Raw genomic sequence first — 13,749 nt, 5'->3', positions numbered from 1 at the left:
AAGGAGACAATGTGTTTCAATGTGTCGAATCCCAGGAATGTTTTATTGTGTTAGTGTTATATCAAATTCATCAGGTGATATATGAACTTGAAAAACGTAATACATTATATAAACAGGAAAGATCATTTGTCTTCCTAAGAAGGTGATAAATACTACATTACACAACAGACTGCCTCACTGATATTATTAGCCATGAATTCCATTTGGAGTTTACTGCTCATCTCAAAGGCTTAGCATTATTTAACTGTAATAACTCCCAATCATAACCACTCAGATGATCAATTCTCTTTAATCACGAATGTTTCTGTAATGGTGAAAAGCCTGGATTATTTTTGTTTGAAGCTAGCACACCAAGTCCCATGGTGTGGTGTAATTAAGAACAACTGTTTACTTTTTCTTAAATTCAACACCCCTCACCCCCACCTCAAAAGCTAGACATTAAAGTACTAAATATAATGATCTTGGTAAACCAAATTGCTATGTTCCTGGCAGTCCTTCCCTGGTTTCCCTTAAACATTTCTATCGGAAATGATGATGAATAAAAAAAGAAAAAAGGAGCCTGGAAAACATACAGCTATTCCTTCACTGTACCTTCCACCTAACCACCAGAGTTTCCATTTAAGTGCTGAAAAACACTCCCTCCCTCCTTCCTCTGTCCATTTTTGGCCACTTCACATTGTTATTTGCATTGTTGCAAAGGTCCACGGGGCACACGATGCAGGATCATGAGATACCAGCCCACCATTTTATGTCTGTGAGTTAGTCCTCCCAAAGAGCCTGGGGGACGCTTCTGAGAGCCTTCAGTCACCTTGGTTTGCTTGGTATCCCCACACCAGGGCCTGACACATGGCTGTACCCATAATGTTACTCAATAAACGAACGTGCACCTTTCTGCCCTCCTGAATTATGTAGTATTGAGTATTATTCTGGCATGAAAAGGTATCAGAATCAGTTCTCCATGGAAGTGAATTAACCTAGTACATTCCCATTGCAGAGTTTAGAATCTAAGAATTAGCACATCTAGATACAAGATCCTGCATGATAATATTCAAATCCTACTGGGTAGGGAATGACATACAGAGAACTCCCAGAACTTAAGTGACAAAGACAAGACTGATAAGGCATGGCCTTGCGAAATCTTTTCTAAGATGCACTTCATTTTAATTACATTTTATAATCATCAGGAGACTAGCTTTGGCAATGCTTTGGGAAACTATATACAACATGGCACGTAATCCAAGGTTATTTTTTAGAGGTGATATTGAAAAGATATCATATCCTGGAAACACTTAAAAGGGAATCCTTCTGAATGGGGTTGGAGTTAAGTGATCTACACAATATGGCAGTTCATGCCTTTCTTCTCTTTGACTTTCAGCTACCCACTTTTAAATATGCTCTAACACTATGAGCTGCCTCTGCTCACTTTTGGGAATAGATGGGTTATAAAGTATGAATAAAGACAGATAACCATGTGGATGTCGCTACTTAGCTAAGCACAAGTTTGTGGTCATTAAAAAGCCAAGTATTTCAAAATTCATATGGAACCACAAAAAACCCCAAATAGTGAAAGCTGGGGGGATTACACTCCCTGACTTCAAGCTTTACTACAAAGCTACAGTAATCAAAAAACAGTTTGGTACTGGCACAAGAACAGACCCATAGATCAGTGGAACAGAACAGAGATGCCAGATATAAGCCCATGTATATATGGTAAATTATTATGCAAAAAAGGAGCCATGAATATACAGTGGGGAAAAGACAGCCTCTTCAACAACTGGTGCTGTCAAAACTGGACAGTTACATGTAAGAAAATGAAACTGGATTATTGTCTAACTCCATACACAAAGTAAACTAGAAATGGATCAAAGACCTAAATGTAAGTCATTAAACCATAAAACTCTTAGAAGAAAACAGGCAAAAATCTCTTGAATACAAGCATGAGCAATTTTTTCCTGGACACATCTCCTCAGGCAAGGGAAACAAAAGCAAAAATGAACAAGTGGGACTGTATCAAAGTAAAAAGCTTCTGTACAGAAAAGGACACCATCAGCAGAACAAAAGGACAGCCTACAGTATGGGAGAATATATTCATAAAAGACTCATCTGATGAGGGGTTGACATCCAAAATATATAAAGAGCTCACATACCTCAACTTCAAAAAATCAAATAACCTGATTAAAAAATGGACAGAGGACCTGAACAGACACTTCTCCAAAGATGAAAAAGAAGTGGCCAACAGGCACATGAAAAGATGCTCCATGTTGCCAATCACCAGGGAAACGCAAATTAAAACAACAGAGACATCACCTCACACCAGTTAGAATGACCACTACCCAAATGACAAGAAGTAACAAATGTTGGCGAGGATGTGGAGAAATGGGAGCCCTCCTACACTGTTGGTGGGAATGTAAATTGGTGCAACTGCTGTGGAAAGCAGTATGGAGGTTCCTCAAAAATCTAAAAATAGAGATACCATTTGACCCAGTAATTCCACTCCTAGAAATTCACCTGAAGAAAACAAGATCCCTGATTTGAAAAGACAGATGCACCCCTATGTTTTTCACAGCAGTATTTGCAATATTCAAGATATGAAAGCAATCTAAGTATCCATCAATAGATGAATGGATAAAGTAGAGGTGGTATATGTACAAAATGGAATATTCATAAAAAGAAAAGAAATCCTGCCATTTGCTACAACATGGATGGATCTAGAGGGTATTATGCTCAGTGAAATAAGCCTGGAGGAGAAAGACAAATACCATATCATTTCACTTATTTGTGGAATATAAAAACAAAGCAAAACAGAAGAACAAAACAGCAGTAGACTCATAGACACTGAGAAGTGACTAATGGTTACCAAAGGGGAGTGGTTGGGGTAGGTTGGCGGGGAGGGGGAGGATAATAATTCACAACCACAAAATAAGTTGGTCACAGGGATGGCAGTACAGCATGGAGAATATAGTCAACGATTCTGTAACATCTTTCTACAGTAATAGTAACTGCACTAGAGGGGGGTGAGAATTTAATAATATGAGTAAGTGCTGAACCACTGTGTTGTACATTTGAAACCAACATAAGATTGTATAGCAATGATATTTCAATTTTTTAAAAAGCCAAGTAATGTTTCTTTTATAAGTGGTGCAAGGGGTCTGGCTTAACACATTTACTAGCATTTGAATTGTTTCCAAGATATAGCTGTATTGGTGGATTTCACATACTGAAGTGTTCCAGCCACAAACTTAACTACCACATTTGATAGAATATTTTATTCACAGCATCTTTAATAGTTTGTTATAATGCAGTTGTTTAACCATGATAACTGATCCCACATAACTTAGCTGTTAATTTAAACGTTTAAATTTAATATTTAAAAATATATAGTGGGCCATCAGAAAAAATTTCATCTGGAGTGTGATCAACATCTTTTTCCTTTTTGTAATAGTCTAGAATAAAATATAATCCATCAGCATTCTGTAGCCATCTGTATATCTTTTTTAAAGTACATTTTTGGCACAGCCCCATCAATTATCACATTCTCAAAGTCCAAAAAAGCTGTTAGACTCAAAAACAGGCCCATGAATAAATGAGTAACTGAATGTAGGACAACAGATGTATTTCAAATCATTGGGTAATGAATGGACAAATTAATCAAGGGTATTGGGACAGGTGGTGATCATACCACAAAAAAGTACCCTCACATCTCACAGCACACCAAACACAAAATAACATCCTTCCTTACAGCCTACGGAAAAAAAAGGTGGGGTGGGCAGGTATGCCAGATAAATGGAGGACCTAATTATGAAAAGCAAAAGTTTAAAACACTGAAGGGGAAAAAAAATACATACATACATACATATATATATATATATATATATATATATATATGAAAATATGAAAATCAGGCTAGTGAAAAGTTTCTAAAACAAGACACAATAAACACAAACCATAAAGGAAACAGATGGATAAATTGACTACATTAAAATAAAAAACTTATGTGCACCAAAAAATACCCTTAATAAACGAAAGACAAGCATAGCCAAAGCTAGCCTCCCGACAATCATAAAACGCAATTAAAACAAAGTGCATCTTAGAAAGATTTCACAAGGGCAGACTAGGAGTACATACTTGCAGCCATATAAGCAACACAGGACTATTATCTTGAAGATGTAAAAACAATAGATTGATAAGAAAATAAAAGCCCAAGAGCCGAATGGACAGGAAAGAGACAATTTTCCAAAGAAGAACACTAACTGGTCGACTGATTTATTAAAAAATGTGTCCGACCTCATTAGTAATCAGGTGAATGGAAATTTAAAGCACAAGAAATTACCATTTCACACTTCATGCTGGCAAAAATTCTGAATTCCAACAATGCCCAGTGCTGGCAGTGGAGCAACTTCAACTCTCACGCTCTGATTCTCAGTGTGTAAATTGGTACCCCACTTTGGAAAGCAATGTGGCAACATCTAATAAAGTTGAAGCCTGGAGAAGCAAACATGTAGGAAGGTAGGGGAAGAGCTGTTGGTTGGTTTCTCTTTAATGAGGTGCCATTTCTAAAGGAATTGCAAATTCAAAGGCCAGGAGTCAAGCAGTGAGGGGTAGCAGATAGGAAAAGGATACAGCTGTAGGTCACCTCTGATAAATTTTGCCAAGTACCTTTCTAACTTCCAATGGCTTTTGTTTATTAGCCCTTCACAAGAAGTGATGTTTTCAAAGAGTGATGTTTTTCAAGGTGCCTTGGGCGCATAACAAAAACCCACAGTGATGCGCATATTTTCAACTTCTCCATTGCTTTTGTCCTAGTAACGTTATGGCAGCATTCTGATTCTTCCGTGAGGATGCTGACGTTGTCTTCCAAATTATGAAGGCCTGTGGTTATTGGCCTGATTAAATAAACTTGTTATAAGAAAGAAAAACTGGTCCTCTTTCATTTTTTTGTTGTTAATTTCTTTCTCCACATGTCAATGCCCAGTTGAAACACAAATTAGTCACTATTCTTACTGTTATGTTGAATCACCTGCTAAGTCCTTGGTATGTTACTGGGTCTTCCATATCCAAACTACCAGGTACATTACCTTTATGATGACTTACATTTAATAGTATCTCTTTGACCATTGGGATACAAAGCTCAGCAGAACATGTTCCCTCCTCTCCAAGAGCTCACATAACATAAATATCTAACCTGAACCAATCTGAACACACAAACGCAAGATAGCCCAATCCTGTCTTAAAGAATCCTTCCCACGACACATCAAAAATATCTAACCTCTTCACTGCCCTCATTTAATTTTCGCTCAATAATATAGCCAGTTCCCTTGAAGATGTGTAGATAAATTGAAGGGGAAAAAATTAAGCACTTGGGAGAATTAAAGTAGAAAGTTTTTAAAATTAAGTAAAATCAATTCTTTATAATTGTTCCTGGTGAATATAAAGACTGAAGAGGGCCCGGCACTTAGTGTTCTTTAAGATTCCACCACCTGATTTCTTTTAAAGGCATCAGTGCATACCGTCTGCACTGGTATAAATTCTGATTTTTTACATAACTCATTTTTAAAAAGTGATACTTGCTGGTAAGTAATAAAAGCTAACATTTAAGTACATACTCTGTGCCAGGCACCAATCTAAGCATAGATTCATTTGCTTCTCACAAGATCCAGAGGGAGATTATTATACATTGAATGTGTTCCTGCAACTTCGTATGTTAAAATCCTAACCCCCGGTGCGATGGCATTAGGAGGTGGGCGCTTGGGTGATGACTAGGTCATGATGGTACAGCATTCACGAACAGGATTAGTGCTCCTATAAATAAGAGACCTCAGAGAGCTGCCTCCACTCTTCCACCATGTACACGCAGAGAGATGATGGCCACGAAGTCAGGGCTCCCAGGCACACAATCTGCCAGCACCTTGATCTTGCACTTCCCAGGCCCCAGAACTGTGAGAAATAAATTTTTGTTTATATGCCATTCAGTCTACGGTATTTTGTTAGAGCAACCCAAGACTGAGACAGGTGCCATTATTACCCCTATTTTCAGATGCCCAGAGGGTCAAGGTCCCAGAGGCTAAGCTCAAAAGCACTATTACATTCTGAATCCCGGGACTATACAGCATTTGCAGGGGTCAGCACTGCTCCTCCCCAATGTGATTAGTAAATTGGAACATCGCTAAGTATGTGCGAAGCTCTACTGACTTTCATGCCTGGAAATTTTGCATGGTTTCTCAAGCCAGTCTTGATCCTACTATTAAAAGCAAGAGGTGGAGAGAAGGAACACTGCTACCTTGTAACTCTTGACTTCCACATCCAACTGTCTTCTGTTCAGTCTCCCTAATAACCAAGAGAATATATTCACCAAATGGTACCTTTCCTAATTGCACAACAGTGTTCCTTCCAGGAAGCACAGACTTCAGCATCTCATACAAATGTAGACTGTGCAGATCCCAGTACCATTTTACTTAAGAGGTACCTGTTAGTTGTTTTGGTTATTTCCTTCAAAGATTTTACCATCTCTTTGTTAATATGAGATCATCTGTCAATTGCTTCACTCAGTGTGTAACGCAAGGCTTTAAGATTCAGTCTTCACACATTGCCAAGGTCAAGGTGGACAATCTATGCTGCTATCTCTGAATATGACATTTTCCTATTTCCTTAAATTTTAGGGAATTCTGAACAGGGGGTATTAAGTACTCCTTAGATTGTACATTAAATTCTTAAGTCAAACATGGTAGATTGAATTGTTCTGAATTCTTTACTCCCCTGTCATCCATATCCTGACCCGTGGCTTCATGGTTGACAGAGTGGCCGTGCAATGTGCTTTGGTCAATGGGGCAGTGAGAGATAGGGCACAGAGGCTGGAAGTGTACCTACATCATTGTGCTTGCCCTCCTACACTCCTGACTTTCCCCAGGACAACGTGTCTCAGGTAACCACTGCAATGTCCAAGGAGGATGAGAGACATGTAGAGCAGACCTACAACTAAAATATCTTCTTAGAGCAAAGCCCAGCAGTGCTCAGCTGTATCAGGGGAACTCCAGCCAAACCCACCGATGAGTGAGAGAACATCAACACCTCTTGCTAGAAGCTGTGGAAATTTCAGGTTTGCTTGCCATGCAGAATTACTGCAGTAATAGCTAATTCGGATGCCCTCCTCTATCTGCCATCTAATTATTTTGAAGACCATCCATGTTGGTTTCCTGGGGTGATGTAACAAGTACCACAAACTGGGCTGCTTAAACACAAACTTATGGTCTCCCAGTTCTGGAAGCTAGGTGTCAGCAGGGTTGGTTCCTCTGAGGGCTCTGAGGGAGACGAGGTTCCATGCCTCTCTGTCTTCACATTGTACATGTTTCTGGACCCAAATTTCCCCTTTGTATAAACACACCAGTCATACTGCATAAGGGCCCACCCTAACAACCTCATCTTAACCTAATCAGCTGTAAAGACCCTATTTCCAAAAAAGGTCACATGCACAGGTACTGGGAGTTAGGACTTCAATGTCTTGTGGGGAGACACACATCACCCAGAACACCATCCTGTCTGATTGGGGAGAAATAAAACTGGAAGGGCCTGATGGCCCTTTGGTTAATGAAAATCTAGATTATCTTTAGAGAGCTGCAGCAGCGATGAGCAGTATTAGATTTTGCTGTTTTCTTCTAAATGTTTGGTATTTCCTAAAGCACTTGTAGTAAATCACCTCCATCCCTACCCATCCCGTAACTAAACCAATGTGCTTTCTTTATAGGCCTGACCTTACTAAGTCGATACTTACTTCTCTGTGCTTCTATTTCCTGCAGCCCTCGGTGCAGCCCTGTTGCTTTGGGCTGCTGTTTCACGCTTATTTTCCTTTGCTGCTTAAGAGGCTGCCCACAGGTTCTTCCTGCTACACACTGCCCTGAAAACATCTCAAATATTGTTGTCTATGCCCCATACACAGAGACTGTGGCAAAAGCAGCCAACAAGTGGTACTGAAATCTGCTTTAGTACAATGTGAGAACTGAATCATGTCACCTCTAATCTTTCCCCTTATTATTCTTTGCATTTTGAATAAGCCTGAAAAAGACCCAAGCACGATTTGTTCCAGTTTTATTCTCCAAAGAAATAAACAAACTTACTTAAACCTGTGAAATGAAAGCACAATTCAGGCTTCAGCAAGTTGCCTGTTCAGTTGAATAAGAAGGATAATCCCTTAACCTTGTGTTTAGAACCTTCTAGTTGTCAGGACAATGTCTGCACACTGGAAGGGGTCTCCTTATCCTTTCAGAATTGGAGGGAGGACTCAAACATTTCTGCCGTGTTCATTGCTTCGAAGTCTCCACTAACTGGCCTCCACTCACTGCCAGTTTTGTAATTTTTCAAAAGCTGGGGGTGTAAATGTCTTCTAGGGAGTATTAGGAGCTTAAAATCAAGGCCAAGATTAACGGTTTATCTAAGTGCCTTTTTAAGAAAATCCATGATAACATTTCTAACACTTCTAATCCATGAGAACTCATTTCAGCAATTACTATGACAACATTTATTGCTTTTGAGGCTGCTGGTAACAATGAGTTGATATTGGAAACATTCTGATTCAACAGTGGTTGATGCAACAGCTTTTAGCATTTTTCTGCAATGCTAACAGCCATCTGATTTTCCGCTTAACAGCACTCCAGCTCAGTACTACTCAAATTGTGGTCCAGACTGGCAGTGTCCATGTCAGCTGACTAAGCAGCAACGCAGACTACTGGGCCCTGCTCCAGACAAACTGAATCAGACTTACTTTAAGGAGATCCTCAGGTACTCCTTGCGCACACTTAAGTTTGAGAAGTACAGCCCTCGTCTTCATGTTCCTATTTCTCAACATCAGGACAACTTTTATTCCGGCTGCACCTTGCCAGTTTTCTTGTAAAACAAATTGAATAGCTTTTTAATGTGGTCCTATTTTCAAATTCAAAATATTACAATAGGGGTCTCATTGTCTTAAGTAAAACAAAAGCTTCAGACCCACTCCCACTCTCCATTCCTCTCTTCTGCCACATACATCAGGGAAAGAAAACAAAGAAAAAAACCCTTCATGCTGCGCAGCATCTTAGCAGAAGCTCAGGAACAAACACCTAACAGCAAAGAAACAGTGGGGTCTTTGAAGCAAGATCTTTGCCCCAGGCTTCTTGTCTCTAAGCCAGCAGGACCCGCAAGAGCCGAAGTGCAGCCAGCCAGCCAGCCAAGCGCAGTGCCATCCTTACATTTGCTCGCATGTCCCTTTCTTTCTAGTGCAGCGGACATGACAGGTAAAGCCCCACTCCCCTGGCCTCCGTGATGCCTGGCAGGACCCCTCAAAGATACAATTTCTTCTTTGTGTAGCACAGTCAGAAATCCTCTAAAATGTAACTTAGCCACAAGAACTTCTGCTGCCTCGTGCTCACATATTTCACTGTCTTCTGTGCTAGATCTTAAAAGCAGCACATGCTTATTTGGGTGCTACACAGGTCCCATGAGCCTTATTCCTCTAAGGTTTTTGATTTTTGTGTCCTAAAACCTTGCTATCAGGTTCCTCAGGCGGAAGGAAGACCAACAGAGCCAAGAGCATCCCTCCCTTATTTTTCTTAATGTTTAACATTTTACTTGGAGATAATTTTAAACTTAGAGGAAACCTGCAATAAGAACTTCCACAAATTTAATACTGATACAACACTTGTATCTAAATTACCGTTCATATTGTTTTTCAGTGATGCCCTTTCAGTATTTTTCCTTTAAGACAGGATCCAATATAGGGATTGGTATCACATTTAGTTGCCATGTCTCTGTAGCCTCCTTTAATCTGGAAACCTCACAGGCTTTTATCTCATTAGAGATTAATACTTTTAAAGAATGCAGGCCTCTTAAAAAGTAGAATGCAAACATATTTCCAAATGATGTATCTGATAAAGAGCTCACATACCTCAATACCCAAAAAACAAATAACCCAGTTAAAAAAATGGGCTGAGGGATGACATAATATTGTACATAAAAAACCCTAAAGAATCCAAACCAAAACCATTAGAACTAATAACTGAATTCAGCAAAGTAGTTGCAGGATACAAAATTAATACACAGAATTCTGTTGCATTCCTATATGCTAACAATGAACTAGCAGAAAGAGAAATCAGGAGAACAACTCCATTTACAATTGCATCAAAAAGATTAAAATACCTAGGAATAAACCTAGCCAAGGATGTGGAAGACCTATAACCTGAAAACTACAAGACACTCATGAGAAAAATTAAAGAAGACACCAATAAATGGAAATACATCCCATGCTCATGGATAGGAAGAATTAATATTGTCAAAATGGCTATCCCACCTAAAGTAATCTATAGATTCAATGCAATCCCTATCAAAATACTAATAGCATTCTGCAATGAACCAGAACAAATCGTTCTAAAATTCATATGGAACCACAAAAGACCCCAAATAGCTGAAGTAATCATGAGAAGGAAGAATAAAGCTGGGGGGATTGTGCTCCCTAACTTCAAGCTCTACTACAAAGCCACAGTAATCAAGACAACTTGGTACTGGCACAAGAACACACCCATAGAGCAATGGAATAGATAGACTAGAGAGCCCAGACACAAACCCACACATATATGGCCAATTAATATATGATAAAGGAGCCATGGATATACAGTTGGGCAATGACAGCCTCTTCAACTAGGGTTGGCAAAACTGAACAGCTACATGTAACAGAATGAAACTGGATTATTGTGTAACCCCATACACAAAAGTAAGCTCAAAATGGATCAAAGACCTGAATGTATGTCATGAAACCATAAAACTCTTAGAAGAAAACATAGGCAAAAATCTCTTGAATATAAACATGACCAACTTTTTCCTGAAAGCATCTCCTCAGGCAAGGGAAACAAAATAAAAAAAGAACAAATGGGACTATATCATGCTAAACAGCTTCTGTACAGCAAAGGACACCATCAGCAGAACAAAAAGGCATTCTACAGTATGGGAGAATAAATTTATAAATGACATATCCGACAAGGGTTTAACATCCAAAATATATAAAGAACTCACATGCCTCAACACCCAAAAAGCAAATAACCCTATAAAAAATGGACAGAAGATATGAACAGACACTTCTCCAAAGAAATTCAGATGGCCAACAGGCACATGAAAAGATGCTTCACATCACTGATCATCAGAGAAATGCAAATTAAAACTACAGTGAGATATCACCTCACACCAGTAAGGATCGCCACCATCCAAAAGACAAACAACAAATGCTGGCGAGGATGTGGAGAAAGGGGAACCCTCCTACATTGCTGGTGGGAATGTAAACTAGTTTAACCATTGTGGAAAGCAATATGGAGGTTCCTCAAAAACCTAAAAATATAAATACCATTTGATCCAGGAATCCCACTCCTTGGAATTTACCCAAAGAATAGAAGTTCTCAGATTCAAAAAGAGATATGCACCCCTATGTTTACCGCAGCACTATTTACAATAGCCAAGAAATGGAAGCAACCTGTGTCCATCAGTAGATGAATGAATGGATAAAGACGTGGTATATATACACAAGTGGAATAATACTCATCTGTAAAAAAGCATGAAATCCTGCCATTTGTGACCCAATGGATGGACCTAGAGGACATTAGGCTAAGTGAAGTAAGTCAGAGAGAAATACCATGTCATTTCACTTATATATGGAACCTAGAAAACAAAACAAGCAAACAGACTCATAAACACAGAAAGCAGAGTGGTGGTTGCCATATCGGAGATGGATGGGGAGATGTGGACAACAGGCGAAGGGAACAAAAAGGTTACGTAAGTGTATACACATCAGAATTCATCAAACTGTACAATAAGATTTGTGCATTTTATTGTACATACCTCAATATAAAAACTTTTTAAGTAAAAATAAAATATAAAAACAGTAAAATAAAAGAAATATTACTCATTTTGGGCCTAATGTTTACTCATGATTAGATTCAGGTAATTCATTCTTAGCCAAATGCTATATAGGTGATGATGGACTCTTCTGAGTACCAGACACATGGTATCCCCCTGCTTCTTGTTGATTTTGATCACTTGGCAGAGTATTGCATTTCTCCACTGTGGAGTTATTTTCTCCAGCATATGTGGTAAACTGAGTAATGGCCTCCTATGGACGCCCACATCCTAACACAGAACCTTACCTGTAACCTTATGCGAATGTTACCTTATACCACAAACAGGACTTTGTAGCTCAGAACTAAGGATCTGGGATTGGGGAGATTATCATAGACCATCCAGGTGGGCTCAGTGTGATCCCAAGAGGCCCTAAAACAGGGCCACAGTAGTCAGAAAGAGAAGGCAATGTGACAACAGAAGCAGAGAGATTTGAAGTTGCTATGTTGCTGGCTTTGAGGTTGGAGGATAGGGTCAGAAGCCCAAGAATACAGGTGGCCTCTAGAAGCTCAAAAAGGCAGGAAATGGATTCTCCCCTCAAGCCTCCCAAAGGAAGCAGCCTGACAGCAGCTTGACCTTAGCCCTGGAAGACTCGTTTCAAACTTCTGACCACGATGGTCAATTTGTGCTATTTTATGTGACTAAGTTTGTGGTAATTTGTTCCAGTGGCAATAGGAAACAGATAGACAACTCATAAGCAATGCGTGGGAGACACTTTGAAGCCACATGAATATGCTTGTCAAAATTTCCCCCAAGATTTTACACCAGTGGATGAGTCTTGCCTAATCCAGTCTTTATTGTGATGATTAACAAAATGCTAACTGTTCCTTCCGCCTTACCTAGTTGGCACTCAGAATTCTGTGCTAAGTGCCTTATCTATTTGTATATTTATGCCCATTTCTGTATTTGTTGTCCATATGCCCTCATGACTTCCCATTTTTTTTCAATGGTTTATGATTCAATACTCTGCTCAATTACTTTAGTGCACAAACCCTCCCAGATTTATGCAGTGGGAGCCACGAGCCAGGCTCAAACTGAACACAAGCAGCCAGAATTGGAGCCTCGTGGCCTTGCAGCCTGGCCTCCTCAGACTGGCATGGTAACCAAGCTAGTGGGACCAAAAGTGGAGGCCTGGTGCAAGAATTCCACCCAATGGGTGGGAAGTCACCAAGGGCAGAGGCATTCAACAGTGATGTAGTTGACAGTGGAGCACAGACAGGAAAGAAGAGAGGACTCAGTCCCAGAAATGGCCACCCCAAAGTGGCTTCGGTCCTATACGTTGTTCGTTTTCTGGTCTGAACGCTGTACACCTTCCTGAGTTTCTGCTCCTCTTCGGCCCTTGGGGCACCAAGAAGGAACCCAAAAGACACAAGCTTTGGTGGAAGGACCCCCTCCCCACGAACACTGTGCTTCCACCCAGTGGGGCTACCCCATGACCATGGCCAAGGAGGACATTCTTGCTCCTTGGCCACTGAACGTGCAGACTTCTCCCTTCAGCATCATACACTAATTTCCTTCTCGAACATGCCCAACGCTGGGTTATTTCTTCACACCAGCCTATTTTCTCCTTGTCGCACTTGGAAAATGCAATCCTAAGAATTCCCTTTTACGATGCACTTGACCTTAAGTGCCCACCACACACACAAAGGATTAGGCAAAGTGAGCCAGAGGGAAGCAGTGGCAGCTTCACAACTGGGCCTGCATGGAAGGTCTTGCTTCTCCGGCCCCCACCACACTTCAGTTAAAACCCTCTGGCTTCTACATGGCAAAAGTCAGACACTCAGGTGTATTCCTTCCCATTAGGACATGCCGTCTCTTCAAACATTAAACATTTAATCATATATG

The sequence above is a fragment of the Manis javanica genome, chromosome X (genome assembly GCF_040802235.1).
Source record: "Manis javanica isolate MJ-LG chromosome X, MJ_LKY, whole genome shotgun sequence".
Lineage (NCBI taxonomy): Eukaryota > Metazoa > Chordata > Mammalia > Pholidota > Manidae > Manis > Manis javanica.
The sequence above is the reverse complement of the archived record's forward strand: the minus strand, read 5'-3'. Positions refer to the sequence as shown.